The following is a 20,165-nucleotide window of genomic DNA, read 5'->3' as shown; positions in this document are numbered from 1 at the left end:
CTTCACAGTCGTGAGGGGGTGGAGTGCAAAAATAAAGCTAAAAAAAAAATACAAATACAAATACAAATACAAGAAAAAACTACAAAAAGGGGTTGAGTTGCCTAGGTGAGAGCATAATTTATGCCAAATTTATGCATTTTTTCGCCGCTTCTTTGCTTTCCTTTTCGCCTTTCTGTCTCAACTTTCGAAAGTTCTCTTTTATTTCATTTTATTCGGCCTGCCATTTTGGCCAAAGTCATGGGAAGCATTTTGCAATGGTCAAAACGCGTGTCGATTCTGCCCGTCGGTGAAATTTCGTTTCTAATGCTCGCTGACAGGTCCGAAAAAGGTCAAACAGCAACTTATTAATTTCTCATAAATCTGAATATGAATTTGAGTGGCTATTTTAATTTTCAAAATATTTTTTTCATCGAATCTTACAAGGAATAATATGAAGAATAAGAATAATTAAAAAATTAATAAAAATTAATAAAAATTAATAAATTAATTAAAATGACAAGGAAAAAAATGTATAATAAATTAATATATATTTAAACTATTTTATACTCAAGTAAACCTAAGAACTATTGAAAAATTCGCAATAAAGCGCCTATTTTTGTGGGCCATTTAATGTTTCCCAATTTCTAAAAGACAAAAAGTAAAAAGTGTGCAAAAAACCGGTTGCCCGATGTGGTTTTGTGTTTTTTAATTTGCCTAGGGTCTTCCACACGAATCAAAAGTGATAAAACAAGCTGAAATTGTCGCCCCAGAAGAAGCGAAAAGTCTAACGGGTTTTTCTAAGGTTTAAAAATCCGTCTTCTTGGCGGTCGAAAGTGTTTTCAAAAAAGCCATAAAAAATATACATATATGTATATAATAATAATTTACAGCTGTGTGCGTGTTCATCAGCTGCAATGATTATGTAACTCTGAGCGCAATTAAAACAGAGAAAAAAAGCAGAAAAAAATACAAAACAAGCGACCGAGCGGCAAACTATACCAACAATGGCTAACTGAATTAACCTTGTTCTGTGGACGGAAATTGCACAGACACATGGAGCGATAGAGATACACTTTGTATCTTTATTTGTATCTTGTGGGGTCCTTGGCTATAATTAATCCACAATTACACATACACAGAAGGAGAACACGCAAGCGACGATCAGATATGGTTTTTTTTTTCTCCTTTTTTTTATTTTATATTTTGGCCAAACTAAACTGAAAAATTCAGCTCCGTCCGAAATGCTAATTGCCAATGGGTCAGAGTCGGACCCAAACCCCCGGCTTGCATGTCGCTGGTTCCTGCTGCTATTAGTTGAAAAGTCAGTCACACAATGTGTCACGCAGCAAAGTGCAACAGCAACTCCACAGTTACACACACACGCCTTTCCCAGCGCTTCTCGAGCAAAAACAGCAAAAAACTAAATAAATAAGAAAAAACACGCATACGCAATGTGTTCCGGGCGGCGGGAATGGAAAAGAAAAGTCGGTGTTGTAAATCAGTGGGAAATCACTACGGCAGCCCTGGATTTTCAAGGTTTGCGGATCGCTAGTTGGCATATTTATTTATCGCTTAAAAAAATTGCAATCAAAAAATTATTTTAAAACCGAATTCATAAAAATTGTACATGCTTGTTTAATTTATCTATTTATTTGGAAAAATTAACTTTATAAATTTTAAAAATTATTTCATATCTATTTCATTTGATAGTTATTTTTTACAAATAATTTAATACAGTAAAAAAATCTGGGTCTCACATATGCGTTAAAAAAAATGTTCACACAAGCTCCATAATAACGAAAATTAAACTCCAAGTTCCAAAAAAAAAAACTGGACTAATATTTTCTGAACTTGAAATCTGTTCTCTGCAGCCCTAAAAACTAGAAGTCTAGTTTTTGTTTACTTCTGTTTTTCATCTTTTTTTTCCGCCTTACTTGTTCAGCCAATGTTATGCATTATAATTGTACAATAGTAATTGTTGTTGTTGTGTAAATTAGAAGGCGGCTGTCAGATAAAAACAGCAACTACACCACAGAAAAAAAACCGAAGAAAAACTACGAAAAAAAAATTGAACAACGCAACTGAGAAATGCGCAATAATTGATGCACGCAAAATGCGATTTTGCCGTCGAGTGAGTGTGAGTGCGAGGGAGACAGAGCTAGGCCTGAGTGGGCGGTGGGTGAGTGGGTGGTTGTGGGTTTGAGGTTAGAGCATTGCATATAATTGCGTTATAGTTTGTAGTTGTTGCAATGCCACAGCGATAACACACACGCACACACAGACACACATAGAAGGCACGCATGGAAGTGCATTTTAGGGTGACCATGCTCCTATTGCATGCGCACTCGCTCACTGCGTCTCTCTCACTCTCTCTCGTCACCTCACTCCCTCGCACACTGCCTTGCATTTCTCTTGAGTTCCTTTGTTGTCTGCTTAAGGTCGTCTATTAATCACTTCCTATTTGCGTGAAATTCAATTTGGTTCTTACTTGTTTTTCCCTAATTGGTGTTACCCTTTCCCACTCTATTGTGACCTTGCCAGTGTGACCCTTTCCCTAAGTTTGGGTTCTTTTAAAATGTATTGAAAAATACCAGGCAGTTGCAATTTCGGAATCTAATCGAATGTCGATTGCGTTCTTAGCCTGATTGCCTTTCAGTAAATTGACTATTCATTGTCCGATTTCAAATCAAATTATAAAGAAATTGTTTCCGATAACCCAACCCCGGTTTTTGCGAGGCCTAAAAGGTTAACAGACCTGGTAATATTTTATTTAAAACGATTTACAAGCCAATTAGGTCGCTAGGCTTTGCAAAAGTTCGAGTAGGAAGAGTTTGTCAATATTATTCGCACATGGGCATGTGTATATTCCATTATCACAAAAGCCCACATATATACGAACAAAACACCTGGGCAGATCGGGTTGCATTAATAATAATTAACGGCATATCCAAAGTGCGTATCTTTAGCTTGGAGTGCTGTAATCATTTTTTTCTCATTTTTCTGACGTGTGAGTTGGTGTGTTTTGAGTTCGGTTTTCAGTTTTCAGCTTTCAGCTTTTCCGTAATAAGAAAACCTGCGACTGGCGCCACACAACAGCGTGTGGGCGTTCGGGGCGTGGCAGCAACAATAATAACAATTACAAATTGCACGTTGTTGCGTCGTGAGCATTTCAGTTTATTTTACTTTTTCTTATTTTTTTCCCCAGCTGCTTACTTTTTTTTCTTCTTATTTTGCTTTCAATGCTTAGCTGAGCACGCATTTTCGATAAAAAAAAAATATATATATATGTGATATATAGGTATTGTGCATTACATAAAAAATAACTTATGAATGCAGCCTCGTGTGTTTTGATATTTGAACAGAAAGAAAACAAAATACAAATTTAGCACGCAAACACGCGGCGTATGCGTAATAAAAAAAAATAGACCACAATGCGGAAGTGCTCGAAAAGTGAGATTAAAAAAATTGATAAAAAAAAAAGAGGAACAAAAACAGCTAAGAAAAAATTTAAAACAACATCGAATGAGATTTGTTTGATTTGATTATTCAAATCTTCAAAGCTTAAAATGTATCATATTCTTAAACAATCTATATTATTTATTATTTTATACTAACTAAGTCACTAATCAAATTATTCATTATTTGTTTGTATTATTTATTTTCTTGCCTGCCTAAAAATAAATCTTTTCGTTACTGTTGCCCTTTCTATTTATTTATTTATTTTGCTTAGGCCAAGTCATGATAACGGTTCTCGGCCGCAATTGAGCGTGCGAAAATCCAGAGAGATCTGTTGGCTGTCAACGCTTTGAGAAAAGCGCAAAGAGCCGAGAAAAGCGAAAAACAAAAAAAAAAGTCAGAGAAAAATTGATTTGTCACGTTGCGCATAAATTGCACATAATTATGTAAGCAACCGTCGTTTCTCCGTAGCTGCATTTTCATTTTCGCCTGGCAACTCTTTCGCCGCTCAATCAATAGAAATAACTTTTGTTTTGCCGTTTCATCAATTAGGCCTTAATTTTGTCATAGTCTAGCCAGCCAGGCCAGGCCGACTTGAATGAACGGGTGCTAACGTTTTATTAATGGGAAAAGGCATTTGCCTGATTTCGCGACCCTGGGAACTAGGAAAATGAAAGAGGAAAACTGTTTTCCACCATGACAGACAATTGTGGCTTCCAATTTATCTGGTTTTTGTAGTAAAGCAGCTGACCTTCTTTTTGCGAGATTAAAATAAGTCAATTATAAAATAAAATGCAATAATTTTTGAAGCAAAAAAAAATTAAATAAATTTTTAACTCATAAATAAAATAAAAACTAATTTATTTAGCATTTGTAAAATTAAAGAAAAATAAAAAACCTTTTCAAGGCTATTAAATAAATGTATTTCCTTTAGAAGAAGCAGGGTTACCAGGGTGGTTGTATAGAAACTTTGAAGTAAATTAAAAAATGGAATTTCCGAGGAAGCCACCTTTGAAATTAGAGGCAGAACAAAGAGAATACCTTACCTTTCGAGTGTATGAATATAGTATATGAGGTATGCATACATATATAATGGACGGACCATTAGATGTGCTGAAAAGGCAGGGTTGCCGCACCAATACACTCGCGGCCATTCACAACAGGGCAGCTGCTGTCAATCAAAAAGAGGGAAAAAAGAGCTTTGACAGCCATGAACATGACGACTGACGCCTTTGTCTGTGTGTTTTGCTAATTTTGGAAACTGCAATTAACGCATGCACACACACACACACACACTTAGACGTTTAGCTAATTAAAACAATTTCGCAATTGTGCAAAGCGAAGAAAAAAATCCTCAATTTAAAATGAGAAACCTTCACTTGAGCCAAGCCAAAGCCGAAGCCGAAGCCAAAGCGCCATGTTTGGCCACACAATTGTTTGACAGCAAACACACACAAACACACCCATTCTTTATTATTATTTTTTGTTTTTTTTTTTGGTACGATCTTTTAGCATTCACTTCCCATTGTCAAAAAAGCGCAGACGACGTCGCTTACTTCCGCTTCGATCAACTCTCAAAAAAACAACAGCAAAAAATAAAATAAAAAGCAAACAACAAAAACAAAATGAAATAAAATAAAACTTTTGTCATGCATTAAAATTTGTTTGGTGCTTTTTCCCCGTTTTCTCCTCTCCTCTTCTCATTATGATCCCATATGCGCCGCGACCTTGGCCTTCAAAAATAAAACACCATAAAATAAAAATTCGCAAATAATTTTTGCAGTCTCTTTTTTTGTTGTATTTTCCTGATTGTGGTTTAACATGCCTTTGTTTGATGTTCTTTGGTCGGCAGAGAGGGAATCGCGCATGGGGCATTAAGGGGTTAAGACACCCTGTGTGGTTAATTGCATGGAAACTACATTTGGTTGGGGGAGAAATCGCAAATGTCTTTTATGATTGTAAAACTAAACCAGCTTATAAAATAGATTTTCAATAGCATATTTCCGGATCACTTGTATTATAAATGTTTTTAATTAACAACCATTTAATAACCGAACAATTTTAAAATGTCTCATATAATTGTGAAACTTAACCAGCCTGTAAAGTATATGCTCTATGGAATATTTTCGGATTACTTATGTTATAAATATATGTATTTTACTTTTAACCATGATTTTGCAAAGTTAAGACTCTTTGTTTTTGATCATCAAACATTCTAATAATCATACATTTATAAAAATAATTTTTCTTTAGTTTTTGAACTCACCTTAAACTAAAACACTCGCCAGTCGGGCGTTACCCGTCCAGCAATCCATAAGTTTCAATTTTCCAATTGATTTTTGTCGGGGGCCGTCGTCTTCGTCGATTTTGGATTGTTGCAGTTGTTGTTGTTGTTACTTGCTTACTGTTGTTGTTGTTGGTTGTCGCTGCAGTTGTTTATCGGTTGTTCTTGTTGTTTGTTGACTGATCTGTGACTTATTTTTGCGTCGCTTTAAAATATTTTTACTTTTTGCTCTTTTTGCACACCGAAATATGTAATTTGGGGCTGTTTTACAACACTGTTATGTAGTTTTTTTTGTGGGGTTTTTCCGAAAATTTGAAAATGTTTCCAAGTTCGAAAGTTTTTTTTTGCCCCAAGAAACGAAAATTGTTTTATTTAGATTTGGTTAAGTTTTTGTCGCTTTCCTCCTTTTTGCTTCCATAAACATTTAATTGGTCCAGTTGGTCGAATTTGTGGTTGTGTGCATATGTGTGTGTGTGTGTGTGTGGTTGGTTAGAGAGGGATTAAGATAAAGTTTTAATTATTTCGCTTGATTTTTTTCAATATTAGCCAGAGAGCGCTGCCAGAGTTGTAGCGTGTTCTTCCTCGTTCTTCTTCTTCTTGTTGGTAGAGTTGATCTTTCTTGTAGAGTTGCCTTTCGATTTGCCGAGATTGCGTATTGTGTGAATTTTGTTGTTGCCTTTTAGCTTTTTGGTTTCTCTTTGCCGGTTTCTCTTTGAGTTTTACACGCTTTCTTCTTCGTTGAAATTTGGAATTTTGAAGAATATGCTAAAAGGATATAGAAATATAATATTTAACATTAGCTTAAAAATTTTTCAATGCTTTTGTTCTAGTATAGGTAATTTTTACAAATTTTATAAAGAATATTTCAATGTTTTTGTTATTAATACAAATATTAAAGAAAAATCCTTTCAATAAATGTTCCCAAAATGTTAACTCCTGTTAAACCTTTTCCAAAGCTTACAAGAATGTTTTTTAATCATGTTTGTCAAACTGAAGTTCAAGTTGATGCCCCCTGAGCACTTCTCGAATCTATTTAACTACTCATCAAAATTGTCTATTTAGCTTAAATGTAGGCTATGGCAAATGTCACAAGTGTGAATATGAAGACGAATGTGTGTGTTGGTAAAACTTTCACTACTTTAATTACCCAAAATGAATGTTATTCTTGTTTGCAGAAATGGTGGGAAGAGGGGTTTTTGGGGGTGAAAAGTTGAATGGCAATGCCACATAGTCGTCGCCTGTTATAGTTGTTCTTGTTGTTGTCTCAGAAAGTCTGTTAACTGTCTGCGTTGTTGCCTCAAGTGCCACACACACACACACACTCTCATTGAGAATGTTTTGGTGAAATTAACACACACACACAGCCATAAAGAGAAAAGTTTTCGACTGCAACATGTGGCAGGCGCGCTTAATTATGACGTGGCTCACAGTGAGCGACAAAAGTCAACTTTTTAATTATAACTTACTCAAAAAGCGGATTTCAAGGGTTAAGAGACCAAAGAATGTGTCTTACAAATTAAAGTTAAGCTAACTATATTAGCTTATTAAAAATCGCATTAATAATATATTATTTAAAAAAAAAAACAAATAAAAAAATCAGTAAATAGGTTTAAATTTAGTTAATTTATTAAAAAAAAAAATACTTTTTTTAAAGTAACCTCCTGTTTGACTAAAACTAAAATGACTTAAATAATTACAAATAATTTAATAATAAAATAATTAAAACGGCACTTGAAATATTTTTGTTCCCCACTTTCTAGCCTTGAATAAAGTTCTTCTTTCTTGTTTTTGGGTTTTCCCTCAACAATTTTTGGCCTCTTGACGTCATCGCTCCATCTTTTCCCGGTCTCTGCTATTTTGCATATTTTAATCAGCCGCAACTATGAAGCGGGGAAGAAAAGCCGATGGCAGAGCAAGAAAACGCCGAGCAGCAGCATCTGGCAGTTGTGTCTGTGGTTGTGGCATTGAAAAAGTTTCCATTTTTCCTCGACTTTGAGCTTGTTGTTCTTGTTTTTGTTGCTGTTGTTTGGCTTTGCCAAGCATAAGTAGGTTCAAAGTTCAAGTTCAAGCACATGCAGGAAGGAAAATGGTAGAAAATTAACTATAGCAACTGATTAAAGGCGCCTTTATATGATTTTTAAAGGCATTAATAGGTACAAAATAAAACTGTAATAAATAATTTGTAAAGAGAGTAAAGCCTAAAAAAATCTACATTTGAAAATAATAAAAGCTTCATTTATAAAATATCATACAAAAAAAAAATAAAATAAAGTTAAGAAAAAAAATTAATATAAAATCGAAGATAAAGCCTAACTTAAGGAAATTTGTAAATTCGAAAGAATGTAAACCTACTGAAAATTTAAGCCAACAAAAATCGAAAACTGTAGAAAATCGAAGACAAAATTCGAATCAAATCTAAATCGAATGTGAAGCCAACTTAAAGCAAATGCAATTTGATTTGAGGAAATATAGTTATTACATTACCAAAACGATCAGTTCAATTGCCGGGAAATCTGATGGATGGGGCAGCACGCACTGATAAGCTCTTCAGGCAGAAGGCAGCAGGCCTCAAGCCGGCGATTTCCGGACGGGGTAGAGGTATAGATATAGACAGAAGTCAGGCCAGACAGAAGGACGGACAGACATACGGACAGACCGACGGACAGACAGACAGACAGTTAAACCAATGCCAGACATCCAGACGGGGAGTCAGACTGAAGTCAGACGGCGAGACGCATTGTTGATAGATACACTCGTACTAGAAGCGAGTCTAGAAAATGTCTAGGGGTTCTACATCTCTGCGAATACGTGTACAAAAAAAAAATATATATACATATATATATATATTTGGTGTGTTTATGTGTGGCACATACATATGTAATGGCCATAAACAATGACGACAGGCTGCTTAAAATGTCTGCACAGCTGTTTGATGTGTGTGAGTGTGTTGCATCAACAGTTGAGGCAACTGTAGACAGTTGAAGATACACCCCACGCCCCCCTTTTGCACCACAAACACCCCCCTGGCTGCACAATCGACACATATTTATTAACCCTTGTGCAAGCGCCATGATTTGTCTAGTTAATTGTGGCTTAGATTTTTTTGAGACAAAAATAATTTAAAATTTATATAATTTATATTTCAACCAACAAAATACACCTACAAAATATTTTGTTCCTGGTATTTAGGAACAAAATAAATTAAAAAAAAAAATAGTACATAAAATCTATATTCCAGAATTTACAAATGAAAAATGATTTTAAACATTTCTGTAATTTATAGTTCTGCAAATAGATAAATTTAATAATAAATATATATCCGATTCATTTTTAAATATATTAAATTTTAAGAAAATCATTGAAAATATTTTACAAATTCTGCAGGCTTTTAAGCTTTTATATAATAATAATCTAATAAAACCGCAATAAAAACAAGAATGTTCTATTCGACCCATAAACCCGCCGTGGGGTTAAGCTCGAGGCCCAGGACTCCAGGAGTGAAGAAGACACACAAAAATAAAAATGAAAATAAAAAACACAAAACAACAAGACAACACAACAACAACTGAAAAACCCTCGACAGTGGCAAGTTGCATATTCCGTGTTGCAGGTGAAACGCGTTGTTGAATGGGTAAAAATGCAGAAGGGGGGAAATGCACGGGGAAATGTCAGGGGGGGGAGGAAGGGAAATGGCGAAGGCAATGAAGGAGAATGAGGCACTTTGAATGGGAATGGCAAATGGCAGGGTGTAAAACGGCAGTTCGCAGGGAAGAAGGGTAAAAGGGTAAAAGTGCCGAGGTCTCTGGTACATAAAAACCCAGTCCCTTGGTTGGCGTCTTGCGTTTTTAATTTCGTTTTCTTTGTGCGCATTTTCCATTTATTTTATCTGTCTCGTCTGTCTGTCTGTCTGTCCCACGTCCATCCTCCGTCCCGCTTCCTCGCCCATCGATAAGGACAACTAAACACGGGCAAGGACACTCCCAAATTCCATCCACTTGTATGCAATTGTCGCCATGCGTGACACAAAAAAAAACACAAAAAAAAACAACAAAATATGGAATATAGAAAATAGCACAAGCAAAAATGTTGACAATAAATTTATGCAATAATCGAAAGAGGAAAAAGGTTAAGACATAAATATGAATAGCTTACATTATGAAAACTGCATAAAGAATCATAAAAAAATATTTACTTAGCATTCCTGTTTTTCAAAGAATTTCTATACCCTTGCAAATAAATAAGTAAATACTTTTTTCAATAATTTTCCCTAACCATTGAAATAAAAAACTAATAAATTAATAATAGATACCGAAATAAAAAACCGTATAAATATTAATAACTTCAATTTAAATTACTAATAAATTTTTTTAATGCTTTTTCCGGAAAATAAATTTTAACAATTACAATTTTTCTTTGCCGATTTTTAATGCCTACAGAACAATATTTCTACTAGAACTCGTGGAATTTGTATGCTTACATTTTGTGCTGTGCTTTGATTTCACCCTGGGCGACAGAATTCGTTGAATTTATGAAACTTTAGACGGCAATCGACTGACGACGGGGTGGAGACCCAGGGATAAACGGACAAATGTCACGGCATCTCTCCATTTTGAGAGTGTTTATATGCCGAAAGGGGGCGGTGGGAAAATAGCATAACGAGACAAATATAAAATATGCCAAACAAGTTAAGAAAGTCGAAGAGGCAAACAAAGCTCCAATTCAGTAAACCGTGCACTTTGAAAGCTGTCATCTAAAATCAACCGAAATAATTGTTCGAGAAATTAAACTAAATGAAATGTAAGTCCCGCGAGCTAAACAAATATTTTATAAAGACTGAGGAAAAAAAGACATTCTACGTTTAGGAAAAAAATTCTTAATACAAGTACAATTCGTTCTTAAATTTTGTATATTTAATAAGAGCAAATTTTTACTGAAGAACATAAGGACAAGAATGTTCTTAATTAAAGAAAGTTCTTAATTTCTTTGTTTTTCTCTCTGTGTACTCATCTTATTATTTTCATTATTAATATATGAATTTAATTTTAATTAAAAATATAAACAAGAACTCTCCAAAAGCCAAAACCCATTTTACATGCTCAATTTTCTAAAACTGAGACTGAGATACCGACCGACCGACGACGAATGACAAACTGACTGGCGGACGGAATGATTGAATGACAGACAGCCGGCTGGTCAGCAACCCCTCCTCCAACCCCTCCTCGCTGAAAAACCCTTCTTCTTCTGGCCGGCACCCCTCTTCATAATTATAAAGTTTCTTTTCTTGCGCGCGTCTGCAATATTTGCATAAATTATTGTACAACAAACAATAATTTTTTCTTTCTGCATTTATTTTCCAGAAAATGACGTTGTGAAAATATGCAGCAATCATTTTTTACGAACTTATTTTGTGTAGTTTTTTATTGTATTTTTTTTTGTTTTTTATTGTTTTGTGTTTTGTTTTGCATATGGCAGTATCAGTGACGGAATTCCTGGAAAAACACATAGGCAAAAACAGAGAAACAAAATAAAAAAAAGGAAAACAGAAGACAAATATGAAGGAGAGGCGAGCGGCAATTGCATCGGGTGCAATACACCGAAAAAAATTATATTAAAATTTTTGGTAAATTAAAAAAAAATTATTTATTTTAAAAGTATTAAAAATTGTAGTTTGGTATTAAAATTCATGCTTGAATCGTTTGATATGTATATAAATATCGACCAAAAAAATTTAAATTAAATATTATATTATATTTATAACCTTTATTAAATTTTTTTAAAATTTGGTTTTTAAAAAAAGTGTGTCATATTTTTTTACTGTGCAGCGACTGCAACTGCAACTGCAGCAACAACAGTGAAACGTCAACGTCAGCGGGCCAGTGAATATGAAACCGAGGCGATGCCCCTTCTGCCCCGCCCCCTTTAGGGCCGCACCGCCTACTCCTTAAGCAAGCTGAAATCTCAGTGTCAGCGAATATCAAACAAATGCAACGGGAATCATCAACAACAATTTGTCTTCACAAGAATTTCGAACCAAAGTTGGTGGGGAAAATGCAAGCGACTTATGTGTGTGTGGGGTCACTAGATCAAATTAACCAACACTGATCAGAATATTTTAAGTTTCTTAATTATTAAACAAAGGAAGTGGTGTATAAAATATAAAATAATTTGTTTATTTCATTATTTAAATGAATTAATAATGATATCTCTAACTTATGTATGTTTATCCCATTCTTATTTTTTAAATATTCTTTTTTTACTTATTCAATAATAATTATTTTGTATAGATAATGATTCCAAGGTAAATATCATCATTTCATTTCCTTATTCCGATTGCCACAAATTGTTGAACCCCTGTCAACTCGGTTGATAACTTTTGAGTGAAGTGGGGGGTAGGATGAAAGTCGAGTGTCGAGTGGTTTGCAGAGGCTAACAAAGGAAACTTGCGTGGACTCCTCATCATAATCTTCGCCCCCTTTTCCGCCTTCCCTCCTTTTTTCAGGTCCTTGAGTTTTGTCTCACTTGCGGTTCGAGTTTTTCCCTGTGCGTGTGTGTGCGTTTGATTCCTTCTTTTCGCACACACTTAAGCACGCATTTTAGGCGACATACCCCCCACACTCTTAACCCCACCCATCCCCCTTAACCCTTTGACGTCTCGTGTTTGGTTTGCCACTTGGGCATTTACCCAAATGCAATCGATATGTAGAACACACACACAAAAAAATCTAAAAATCTAAAATTTATAAAAATATTATTTATTTCAGAGCTCTAAACATAAATTATTATTTATTTATCGCTTCATTTTTTCAATAATATTATAATATTAATTTATTTTTGAATTTATTTTCATCAATTTTGGCCCCCGAAAATTTTTTTTTTTTTGTGTACCAAAAGGGGTTTCTTTTTCGCTTCGAGCTGGCTCTGTGAAATAATTAATAATAATTTATGACGCACACAGCCTTGTGGCACTGCAATTAGAAAATGTCAAAGCGATGGCAAAAATAGTAAGAAAAGGAAGGCTTTGAGTCTCGACCCTCTACAAAATTATGCATAAACGCATTTTAGTGCGCCTACAAGTAGGCAATGCCAAAGGAACCGAGCCTCGTCGAGCGTCGGTGAAACTACAAAGGACCTCAAAGCCCAAGACGATGACGTCAAAGGGGGCTGCGGGGAGGGGGGGTTGCCTGGTCGGGACACTTTTGTTGCACATTGCGTTCCCTCTGCCAACTGAAGTGCACTTCTGACGCACTTCTCCTTTTGCGACCCGCAGGGAAGTTCAATCTAACAAAAAAAAAATACGAGAGAAAATATAAGAGTAGGCAAAAAACAAACAAAAAGAAAGAAACTTACAACGCACACAAAAAAAATCAAAAGGGAAAAATTCAGCACAGAAAACGAAGTTTGGAATACCCTTAAAATATGAAATATTTTTTGGAAGCCCTCTTTTGTCATTATAAAATATTATTTATATTTTTTAAATGTATTTACTTACATTTACGTTACATTCAAATAGTATTCATAATTTTAAAAAATATGAAATATTTAAATATTTTTAAGGTAAATTTTAAATTTTAAAAATATCCACTTCTCTCGTAACAATATTATTTATATTTAATAATTATTTAAGGTAAATTAAATGGTTTACAGTAATATTTTAAAAATATCCCTACCTTTTGTAAGATTACCGTGTAATTAAGCTTGTCACATTTTTCTTGAAGTTCGAATACAAAAAAGTCGAGGGTATCTGCATGAAAAATAAGCGCGGAAACGAAGAAATGCGAAAATAAAAAAATCCCGGCTCCTTTGATCCTTTCGCTGATGCACAGCCCATCTCCTGCTCCTCCTGCTGTTGCAACTAACTCACGCAATTTTCAAAAAAGCTTTCCCTTTGCTGACAGCAACAGCGGCAGTGGCAGCAGCAACAACAGTATTTCTGTTGACAAAGGCTCACAAACAACAATAACAAAACTTGGTTAAAAACATGGGGGGGGGGGTTTTGGGGTTGGGTGGGTGGCTGCACAGATAATGAAAGGTCGTCGAAGTGCGTCGCATTCATGTCGCTGCCCCCGAGAGCAGATGATGCCGACAGTAACATGAAAAACAGACAGACATCCTTTTGGGGGAAGGGGAGGAGGACCTCGTCCTTGGCAGAAAGAATGAAAAAATAAAAAAGAAAAGGGGGCTAGAGGGAACTTTTCCCAGTGCTACTGCCGCTGACACAACTAATCAAGTGTTAACCAGTCCAAAAGCCTTCGCTGCGGTCACTTTTCCTCGCGGTGACAGAGGGGAAAAAATGTAAGAAAAATTGTATATATTTTTTTATCCGCCGAGTAGCTAAGGCAACTGGAAATGCGTAAGGGATAAGGGAAGCCTGCTCGCAGGCGACAGAAATATGGGATTAGGTGCGGGAAAACCCTAACTCTGCATTGCGGATGCCAAACAATTGCTGTTCTTTGACTGTCTGATTAAAAAAGTATAAAATATATTGGGGGTCTGGGCACAGAGAAAAAAATAATAATAAATATAATAATATAAAATAAATATTTAAATCTAATTAATTATATTTATATAATACTTGTTATTTTTATTTCAATAACTTTTAATCAAATAAAAATTGAAAATATTTTGCTAAATGAATTTTGAATATAAAATTGTATTTTTTTTGTATGTCAATAATTTAAACACACTCCATTGTTATTTTCCCGCCTTTGTAACTTTAAATTATGAATAATCCCTTACAATAATGAAAATATTAATTATAATGGTAAATATACACACATACATAATATATTTTATTTTTTTTTATTTCAATAATTTAAACACACCCAACAGTATTTATTTTTTCCCCAGTATTTTATTTAACATTCGTCTTCAGTTGCAAGGTGCAATTCAGTCGCTTTTCACCAACCAGCAACATCATTATGATCATTGTCATAATGCTTAAACCTCATAATAAGCCCCTTTGTTGTTGTTGTTATTGTTGTTGATGTTGGCGCACTGCCGCCTGTCAAAGTCGATTTGTCTCAACTGTCACATCAACAGCTACAACATCCACAATATAAACTGGGGGAATACACAAGCTTGATAAGACTTAAACTGAACAAAAGCTAAAGAAAAATGCTTAGAAACAAGGATAATATAATATATTGATTTAATTTTAAACATTTTTTAAACACATTTTCATATTTCTAATATTAAAAACGAAATTTAATAAAATTGGAGAGAAAAGCTGACTTTGGGAATATCCACAAAGGGGTTCGAACGGAAGCTCCCCCTTTTGATCGCGTGTCCTTCCCCCTTCCCCCTTTTTCGATCGCCCCCCTTCACATAAAAGGTGGCAGATGCAAAACGAAGGACTGCAAAAATGAACTCATTTCGCATCGGCGACAAGTGCGCGAAAAAGTCCCGAAAACGCAACGAAAAACGGACAGAACATGTGTCGCCCCATCCCCTTCCGTTTTTTTTTTGGGATATATATATATTCAGATATATATAGGTATGGACAATATGTGCCCCCTTTTTCGGCACTGCCATGTTGTCCTCGGTTATGTCCGATGGATGCGATAACGGCAAAACGACGCCGGCTGCTCTACGCCTGTGTCAACGTTGTCGTCATCGTCAGGGGCTAATAAACTCTCCCGTTTAAGTTGTCCCACATACCCTTTATAGAGAGGTATTTTGAAATATTCCAAAAATCTAGGATCTCATTCTGAACTTTAATCGAAAATTAATATTTCTTTGTGTTTTTTTTAATATCTATAAAGATATGGTAGTATTTCCTATAAATACTAAAATAAATTTATTTCGAAATCAAATTTGTATATAATATTTTTAGTAGTATTTTTACATACTTAAAAATATTGCACCTCATTAAGATCCGTTTAATTTATAAATATTTTGTTTTAAGTTTTTTATTTGTTTCGGTTTTTTTAATATCTTCATTATATTTCCTATAATTCCAAAAACTAAATTCCTTTAAATTAAAATTTATTTATACTAATTCTAACTTATTTATATGGGATATTTTTCAATAACCCAATGCAATCGATCGCCTGGTAAGAGTAAGAGTATTTCAAACTTCCCCTGCCCAAAGTATCCTTTCTTCTTCCTTTTTTTGGCTGTTTATATTTTTTTCTTTCCTTCCGGAAGTGCGTGCGCCTATGTGTGTGTGTGGTTGCGTGTGTGTGTGCTTGTGAGTTTTGTGTGCAGCAAATAACAAATAAAATGTCCCAAAAAACACCAGACGCAGAATGCAGCAACACGGAAAACGAGCGCGAAAAAATGCCCGAAAAAAACGTAAAGCTCCTTCCGTCCCCTTTTGATGATGTTGATGTGGATGATGATGATGGCTGATGAGCAGGGACCCCCTCCGCCTCAACCCCCCCTCTCGTAACCCCCTTTTTCGAGACCTGGCCAGCGCGTTCCACTTCACAACGCACAGGAGCAAGAAGAAGAGGGTCAGGATGCAATTGCAGTCAACCCCGAAAAACTCAACGACCGAATTGCCAAAAAATTACCAAAAAAAAAGGAAATATAAAAATAAATAAAACTAAAATTGAGGGGATGCTTTTTAAAAGTCGAATAAGGAAATACACTTTCAATGAAGGGGAAAGGAAAATAATAATATAGATAACTATTTATTTATCTATTTATTTTTCAGTAAATAAAAATATTGGTTTTATTTTTCTACATTTTGCTCGCTAACGATTTTCCAAAAATCCAATAATATCAACATTAATTAAACCTAACAGCTTCAGGTAACTTTAATCCATTTTGTCACTTTTCTAGCTGCATCGAAAAAATGCAAATACCCTGACAAAAACCAGAGGCAGGACAACACAAAATAGCAAGAGATATTCTGAATACCCGAAAAAGCTGGCAAAAGAAGCAGAATAAGAGAAGAGAAATATATAAATAAAATGTGAAGTGGCGGTTGGAGGAGGAGGGAGAAGAAGGGGTCTCCATTTCGTCCTGTTTCGTCCTGTTTAACCCTTTTTCGCACACCGAAAAACGCTACACGAGCGAAACACGAAAATGTGTTACAAACCAGGGGCACTTCGCCTGAGGGGGAAAGGGGGGTTTTCAGGGGTTTCGGGGGTTCTGTAGGTTTATTTTTTGGATGGGGCAACCAGACAGACTGTGCTCTTTTTATATATGTTATTATATTGGTTTTAACTTGATGTGCTGCCTGAGTTCTGCCGAATTTCGCTGGGTTTGGTTGGGTGGCTTTCTTTTTCTTCTTCTTTTTTTTTTGGAAACTTTGGTTAGGGTGGAATTTTCGTCGCTACTCAGATTTCACCAGGGTTTGAGTTTTGGATTCTAAGGTCTGGAATGCAGTTGGTGGCTTGTTGAAATTCCCGGTAAATTGGCTAAATTAAAAGCTGTACTTTTCGGGGGTTCATTATAATCTTAAGATTATCTTGAGATGTCATAATAACCTTAAGAGGTCAGAGATATATAAAACTTAAGAGATCATATTGCAATATTTTAGTTAGAAACATTGCGTCTTCGAAATATTTACTGAATTTAAGAGGTTTTTCAGATCTGCATTGCAGCACATAGACGGTGGGAGAGGGGGTGATTAAAAAATGGGACAAAAAAAGAAGCCGAATTATATAAAACGGAGAGAAAATTGGTGTTGATATTTATCCTGGTGCCACCATCATCATCAAACGCTGCGGTGAAACTTCCTGGCCCCTTTACGAATGCAAAGCACCCCCTGGGACCTCCGCCCCTGGAACCCTTTTTTTGTACTGATTTTCTTTTATTTTTATTTTGTGTCTGCTTTTACTTTCTGCATTTGCTGGCGGCGGCATCTTCGTTTTATTTGTATGCAATATAATTCCCAGACCTCCCCCTCATTTGCGACCCCTTTTTTCCGCAGCCCGTTGTGTGCCACCCCTCTCGTTCTACGCCCCTTCGCTTTTCGTTTCTTTTTTGGCAATAAGCTTTTTTTGAAAAATGCCGCAGGGTTGTATTTGCATTAGTGCTCGATGTACGTGACAGGGGGCTATGCAATTTTTACCCTCATTCGCATTTGAGACTCTCTATTTTTTTTGTGCACGATTTGTTCCTCTTTTTTTCTGCTTGTTTTCTATTTTATAGCTTAACTTTGAAGCGTTGCATTCGACGGGTTTGGGGTGGTCAATTTTAAATGCATTTCTAATGAGCTAACGTCTGTGATCGAGGACTGCTTTTTCAATACGATATCTGCACCAGTTTTTTGATTTGATTTGATTCGTTCTAATGGGGCAATAGTTATTGGTTTTGTATCTCTATATAATCAAGTTTCGTTCATTTAACTCACTTGACATTCTTTGTATCAAAAATGGAAAATAGATACATGTTCTATAATTGTAAAAAAATGTTTTATTTAAATTGATGTTAAACAACACTCCAGTTTTTATTTATATATTATTTCCGAATACCGGTTTTTATTTTAGATTTTAATGTCAAGCCGTTTTGGTTGCAGAAGAAACTTCCCCTTTTTTTTGAAGACAGTTTTATTGGTTAGATAATGATATTTATTTTAGTTTTCAATTTGTTTTAATTCATTTATATGTAATTTAACTTCTTACAAATATACAAGTATATAAAATGATAGTGAAAGCCTTCACTTCCACTTTTCTTAGTCATCAAGTTGTTTAATTCCCCTCGCAGTCACTTTTTCCTTGTTTTATTTCTTATCCCATCTGCGAAATCTTCCTCCTTGGCCGATCGCTAACTTTTAATGTTTGTTCCTCTTAATTTTGTTGTGTTTTTTTCTGTTCTTGTTGGTTGCCAAAATGTTGCAGGTGGCAATGGAAATTTGTCGAAAATATAAATTTCATTTCACTTTGAATTTCGGCGCGGCATTTCTTCAGAAGCAATGGAATGGACGAACCCCTTTGATCCTGATCCTGGGACCCTGTTTGCTGGCCATATTCCTGGTTTCTTGTTCCTGGTTCCTTGACCATCATTATAATTTTTGGCCAAATGCGTATGTGTCTGTTGGCTGTTTGTCTGACTACGCTTTACGCTCTAAATACGCCAAAGATAATCAGCGAAAACAAACAGACGGAGCAGGGAACGGCGACAGGGTCAGGTGTATAAATTGCACAAATATATATAGCGTAATATATCCACACAATTATATACATACATATAAATATGTATGCTTGCCAGGAACAGGGGGAACTCCATGCCTCGTTGGCTTTACTCACGTTTTTTTTACCATTTCTTGCACTCGCGTTTTTTTTTTTGGGTTTTTGGCTGTGTTTGGGGTTGGTTCTCTGTTGCGTCTGTTCGGTTTTTAGGGTCCAAAATCGCCTCAAAGGGTCACAAAAAAAAAGAAAAATAAGCGATCTGCCCAAGAAATATGAATATATCTTGGTCTGTCCGATTGTTGTATTTATCAACTAAGCTAACTTTAATTTTAGAAGATATTAAGAAAGAAATACCAATGTTAAGTAAATGTTAAATTAATGTTAAGTTAAAATTTTAAACTAACTTTATTTTAGAGAAGATAACAACAAAAAAACTGAATCGTAAATAATTTAATGTTATTTTGAACTTCCCTTTAACCTCTTTTAGCATAATTCCCAATTCCTTAAGGGGTCCCCCCCAAAACCATTGCATAATAAAAGAGCAGATGCAAAAAAAAACACACATAAGAAAAAAAAACGTGTGGATGATGACGAAACCTGAAACTGTGCAAAAATAAATGGAAGGAAGGGCAGAAGAAGAGGCCAGAAGAACGAGAAGAGCACGCTTTATGGGGAATCTGAAGACCCCTCTTCTCGGCAGGAAGATGGAAGATGATGCTGGCGCATTGCGGTAGCATTGATTTAATCATCATCAATTATATGCAGCAGCAAGTTAATATAATAAAAGCTTCTCGCCGAGAGATATTCCCCCTCATATATCCCCGTATTCTCCGCATATTCTTGGGCCCATGTTGTATATGTTCGTTTCCTCTTTTGGGGCCTTCAGTTGTTGGCGCTTAAATGCAATTAACATAATGACAAGCAACACTTGTGCGCATGCGCACATTTCACTTCACTCCGAAGTGCAAAAGAGACGGCTGGAGAGTGCGACTGAGACCGAGAATGAGAATGAGACTTGGGGCCCCTTGCTGGCTGTCAATAGTGCAAAAGATAATAATATCATAATTGATCTGTGGGGGGAAATGGTAGCCGGAAAACCGGTAGCCAACGAAGGATCGCGAGAGGCCACGTGGGGGGAAAGAGGGTTGCCATCGAGAAGATAGATGCAGGTCTCGGCACAAACTTGACACTTGGCAACTCTTAAATGTGACTTAAAGTCGACTGTTGAGTTGGCGCCAAGATAAAAAAATTATTGAAAACTATTGGAGTTAAAGAAAGAAATATTAACATTAAATAATATATTATAATTACTATAATAATAATAATGTTATTGCTAGGAAAATTAATTTAAAGAAATATTAATA

General features: G+C 35.4%; 1 protein-coding gene across 6 annotated transcripts in view; it reads right to left on the bottom strand.

The window, feature by feature from the left end:
* mamo (maternal gene required for meiosis) overlaps nucleotides 1-20,165 on the bottom strand; it is a 147,504-nt gene that overhangs the window by 118,474 nt on the left and 8,865 nt on the right. For all 6 annotated transcript variants that reach the window (XM_070218732.1, XM_070218731.1, XM_070218737.1 and 3 more), the window contains one exon: nucleotides 5,702-6,484. The gene's annotated coding sequence lies outside the window, so the exon portion shown is untranslated. The remainder of the gene's footprint in view (nucleotides 1-5,701; nucleotides 6,485-20,165) is intronic.

Source organism: Drosophila takahashii, chromosome X, assembly GCF_030179915.1.
Source record: "Drosophila takahashii strain IR98-3 E-12201 chromosome X, DtakHiC1v2, whole genome shotgun sequence".
Taxonomy (NCBI): Eukaryota; Metazoa; Arthropoda; class Insecta; order Diptera; family Drosophilidae; genus Drosophila; species Drosophila takahashii.
The sequence above is the reverse complement of the archived record's forward strand: the minus strand, read 5'-3'. Positions and strand labels throughout refer to the sequence as shown.